Here is a 5486-nt window from a genome sequence, read left to right on the forward strand (position 1 = left end):
AGAGGTGGAGGTTACAGTGAACCAAGATCATGCTACCGCACTCCAGCCTAGGTGGCAGAGTGAGACTCCATATCAAAAAAAAAAAAAAAAAAAAAGGGAGAATTGTCTTCTTTCATATTTACTGGGCAGGATGACATGGGATCATTTTCTTTTGACCTGATAAATTACTTTAGGATTTCTTCTCATGTTAGTCTACTAGGTGTGCAACTTCACAGTTCTTATTTGTCTGAGGACATTTTTTTCACTTTCATATTTGAAGTTTTTTTTGGTGCAGGGTAACAGAATTCTAGGTTGACAGGGTTTTTGTTTAGCTTTGTATTTTTTTCAGCATTTTAAAGATGTTATTGTCTTCTGCTGTCCATAGGTTTTTGATAAGAGATCAGTTATCTTTACTGTTGTTCCCCAAGAGAAATTGTATCATTTTTTTCTCTGGCTGCCTTTTATTATTATTATTATTATTATTAATTTTAAGGCTGAGTCTCACTCTATTGCCTAGGCTGGAGTACAGTGGCATGATTTCTGCTCACTGCAATCTCTGCCTTTCGGGTTCAAGTGATTCTCCTGCCTCAGTCTCCCGAGTAGCTGGGATTACAGGCGCCCACCACGACGATTGGCTAACTTTTATATTTTTAGTAGAGGCGAGGTTTCACCATATTGGCCAGGCTGGTCTCGAACTCCTGACTTGAGGTGATCCACCCGCTTCATCCTCCCCAAGTGCTGGGATCATGGGCGTGAACCACCACACCTGGCCCTGGGCTGCTTTTAAGATTTTCTTTTTGGACCAGGTTTGGTGACTCATGCCTGTAATCCCAGCACTTTGGGAGGCCAAAGAGGACAGATCACTTGAGGTCAGGAGTTCCAGACCAGCCTGGCCAACATGGTGAAATCCTGTCTCTACTAAGAATACAAAAATTAGCTGAGTTTGGTGGCATGTGCATGTAGTCCCAGCCACCCAAGTGGCTGAAGCACGAGAATCGCTTGAACCCAGGAGGTGGAGGTTGCAGTGAGCTAAAATAGTGCCACTGCACTCCAGCCTGGGCAACAGAACAAGATTTTATCTCAAAAAAAAAGAGATTTTCTTTTTATCTTAAGTTTTCAGAAATTTTATTGTGCTGTGCTTAGGTGTGCATTTATTATCCTGCTTGAAGCTTTTCAAATCTGTGAACTTTATCATTTATTAGATTAGGAAAATTCTCAGCCATTTTTTCAAGATTACTTATGTTCTTTCTCTTTCTCTTCTCTTTCTAAATGCTAATTACACATACGTTAGACCTTTTGCCCATGTCCCACATCTCTCTGTTATTTTTTATGTTTTTTCCCCATTATGTTTTTTCCTTCTGTGTTCCATTTGAATATTTTCTATGACTATTTTTGAATCTAGACTGGTGCTGTAACCATTCAAATAGTTCTTAATTTCAGATATTTCAACTTGCATTTATAAATGTCCATTTGATTCCTATTCATAGATTCAAATGATCAGTTAAAGTACTTTATCTTTTCATCCATGTTATCCATCTTCCCAATTTTTTAAAACATACTCATGATCATTATTTTGAAGTCCTTGTCCACTAACTCTTGTATCTGAATCATCTCTGGGTCTGCTTCTTTTACTATTTTATCTCATGATTGGTTGTTTCTTCCTTTTTCTTTTTTTGTTGCATGTTCAGTGATTTTTTTTGTATGCTGGATATAGTGATTAAAACAGTGGATGGGCTCCAGATTATATTCTTCTGCATGTTGAATCTTGTTGTAGCAGCAAATTGAAATTTAGCCCTCACATGCCATAATTGACACGTCTTATTTGAGAATTACAAAATTTGATCATGATCATATTGTAGCCTATCAAAGTGGTCTAGAAATTTTCAGTGGTTTACATGAAGTGGTCATGGGTGTCTGAAGCACCCTGAAACTGTATCAAAGTTCTACATATTTTCAAACACTTTTATTTTATTTTCAAGATATGCAGCAAGTTTAATACCTGAAGGTTAACAGAAATGACAACAGGACACAGATGCAATGCTACAGTAAAATGGGGCTGGGGGTAGAACAGGGCAGAGGGACACTGGATATCATCACGACAACCAGTGAATGACTCCTCTGGTGCCCTGAAGTCATGAGACACTTGACTGTGTCACAAAGAATGGAGTAAACTAACAACTCTGAAAGACAAGTAAGGTGGCAGCATTGCTGAGATTAGACTAGGGGCCAGGGCCTGGAGCTTTGTCACAGAGTGTTGATGCTCAAGCATGCCTGGGCTCAAGAGTGTCTGGTCAGCATTTTAACATAAGGAGAAGGGCTTCTTCAGGACATACTCCCTTAACACGAGGTGAAGAAACCCATCCCATTCTGGGTAACGGGGCCCCATAATACCTTGGTCTTTTGATACACAGCAGCACTACACACAACTGTGCCCCCCAGCCAGCTTCACTCTGTCTGCTAAGCACCCACTTTGCAAACAGATCTCAAACAGAAGAAATCCAGAGGAGGTGGGAGGAGCACAGTGGTGGGATTTGAGGAAGAGGAGTTGGCCAGAGGAGCAGATGTGTCCCATGTCAGGTCCCTCCTAGGCATGGTGAAGACTGCTATTGCTCAGAAGCACCTTTTCCCCAGGTTTGAAGGCTGGCATCCCAAGGTAGGGGCGGCTGGCACAGCGGAAACTATCACCCAGATAGCAGTTTCCACAAGCTGACTTGGGTTGGCAGCTCATCTGCTCCCTTGACTTCTCTTTTTCCAGTTCTTCGGCAAGGCCACAGGTGCAGCTCTGGCAGGTCTTCCTTTTTTTTCCTTCCCCACAAGAAGCAGTCCACAGGGGAGCAGGATCTGGCTTCTTCAAATCTTCTGGATCCAGCAGCTCCTCTGAGTCAATGAGATACATGCTGTCATCCTCCATATCATTGGCTGAGAGGGTTCCACAGCTTGGCAGCAGCAGGGTACCCAGCAAGCTTCACTGAAGGAGATGACTTCTTGGTGATGGAAAGCTTACGCTAACTAGAACCCACTTCAAAGTTTGCTTGTGATCTGAACAAATAGCAGGCTGTCACTTTCATGACCCAGGTGTTCTTGAACAGACTGTACCTCCTCAGGGCTTAAGGGCTCCCACGGCAGCTCTTTCACTTCCACAAGACCAGAAGGAGTCAGGGCTGAACACAGCTTGCTGTCTTCGCTTTGCTATTGTTACCTACAGCTGTCTCAATAGTTCTTTCAGAAAAAGATATCCATTAGGCTGAAGGATCCGGGCGATTTCAGGCAAAAATCTCAGCACTGTGCAGAGTGGTGCTTCCCAGGCCTAAACCCAACAAAATAATGTCAAAGCTGGATTATTTGTGGGCAGACTGCAACAGTTGGTTGATGTTTTCCACAGACACGCAGCCCTCATTGCCAGTTAACATTTGAAGTTTATCCACCAGATCTTTCAGAGCCTCCACTGGGGATGACTTATCCCAGACCACTGCCACAAACTGGCCAGCAGAGATCCCAAAGTCCGCCATTCCTGCAGTGCAGTGCTGATGAACCTAAAAACTGCCGCCTGGGCTCGCTCGCAGCTTCTCCTGTCATCGACCTCACGCAAACATTTTCAAAATGAAAAGCCACTCTCGTGTTCTCCTCCCTCTGTGCATTTGCTGTTGGTGTGACAAGGCATCTAAAGATGTTTCTGGCTTTTTTTTTTTTTGGTAAGGTGGTGTTAACTATATGGTTACTGGCTAGAAATTATAAATTATCAACTGTGTGTGTATGTATATATTATATATAAAATATACATATATATTATATATAATAAAATGTATGTGTATATAATATATATGCATATATCGTATATAATATATACATATATACCCATATATAATGTATACACATTATACATATATGTGTATATTATACATGTAACATATGTAATGTATCATATTGTGTATATGTATATAATATGTATATATATGTATAATATGCATATATTGTCTATTACATATATGTTTGTAAAAAGAACAAACCAAACGAGACGAACTCTTGACGCTCCCTGCTTGGCGTCGAGGCTGTGGAGAAGATGCCTTTTGGAGGGGCGGTAGCTCAGGGCGTGCACTGTGAGGCTGGGCCTGTTGACTCTGCAGTGGCATCCATTTAGCTTCAGATTGTCTTGTTTCAGTAATATAGTGACAGCATTCTGCTGCCATCTTAGCCGTGGACAAAGGGGGATCAGCTGGCATGAGAAGCTTTTTTGTTTCGTTTTGTTTTGTTTTAGTTAAGTGTTGTAGTTTTTAAACTGTTTGTTTCTAAACAAATTGTAGAACTCTTCAGTGTCAGCAAAGCGAAGAGCCACTGTATCAATGAAAGTTCAAGAATCTTCCGTACTTAAACACAATTTGTTATTTTGTTGTTTTTTTTTTATGTTCAGAATGTTGAAATTTTTTGAGGTTAAATAAACGGCATTACATTAAAAAACAGATAAATAAATAAATAAATTTAGCCTTCACTCCTACTGTGTAACACTGGTAATTCATGGTCCATAATCCTAGGATGTGGGCTTTCCAGTCTCTGTGAATACCTCGGCATCCATGAAGGTTTCCACATTGTACATTAGCATGAGCCTAACAGCTTGCATATCCACATTATTGTGCAACCTCTGAAATCTCTGTTCAGCTCTCAGCCTCCCAAAAACTATTATCTGCTAGACATTCCGAAGTCTTGCCCTGCAAATACAGATCTTAACAGTGCGCTGAATAGCTGAGGGAAATTTTAATGCAATTTTTGAGGGCTCCTTTTCTGTAGCTCCTGACTCTAAGTGACCTTGCCCTCCAAAGCTAACTGTGTTAGGCGGCCTGAACTCCAATCTTTGTTTTTTCTGCCCAGAGACACTGCTGCTCTCTCTTTGGGCTCCATTTCTCTGTGCTGGGATGAATGTGAGGTTGGCCACATGCTTCCTTTTTCTGAAGGATAATAATCCAGTGACGCGTGTTGTCATTTTACGTAATGTCTAGCTTCTATTGTTGTTTACATCAGAAAGGTGAGTCCAATACCAGCTCCTCAATCATGACTGGAACTGGATGTCAAGAAATTTATTTTTTTAAAGGAATAAATTTAAATAACCATTATGCTTTCCCCATCTCTAGTTGTAGTGCACGGCTACACATAAAAAGCCTCTTACCACATACTCTGACTAAAATTCAGATTACAAGTTGTATCTTCCTGGCCAGTGCTAAGAGCCAAGAAAGTTCTATATTTTCATAGGGTTCTGTCTTTTATTTTCATACCTTCCATAAAACACTTAATCATGGCTGGGCGTGGTGGCTCATATCTGTAATCTCAGCACTTTGGGAGGCCGAGGTGGGTGGATCACCTGAGGTTAAAAGTTCAAGACCAGCCTGACCAATATGGTGAAACTCTGTCTCTACCAAAAAATACAGGCCGGGCGCGGTGGCTCAAGCCTGTAATCCCAGCACTTTGGGAGGCCGAGATGGGCGGATCACGAGGTCAGGAGATCGAGACCATCCTGG

The 5486-nt window shown here is 41.5% G+C and overlaps 1 protein-coding gene and 1 pseudogene across 1 annotated transcript in view; both read right to left on the reverse strand.

The window, feature by feature from the left end:
• Positions 1–5486, reverse strand: part of SPESP1 (sperm equatorial segment protein 1) — a 136237-nt gene that overhangs the window by 116694 nt on the left and 14057 nt on the right. The window lies entirely within an intron of this gene.
• Positions 2564–3488, reverse strand: LOC105510648 (annotated as a pseudogene).

Source organism: Colobus angolensis, unplaced genomic scaffold (assembly GCF_000951035.1).
Source record: "Colobus angolensis palliatus isolate OR3802 unplaced genomic scaffold, Cang.pa_1.0 Scaffold19, whole genome shotgun sequence".
Lineage (NCBI taxonomy): Eukaryota > Metazoa > Chordata > Mammalia > Primates > Cercopithecidae > Colobus > Colobus angolensis.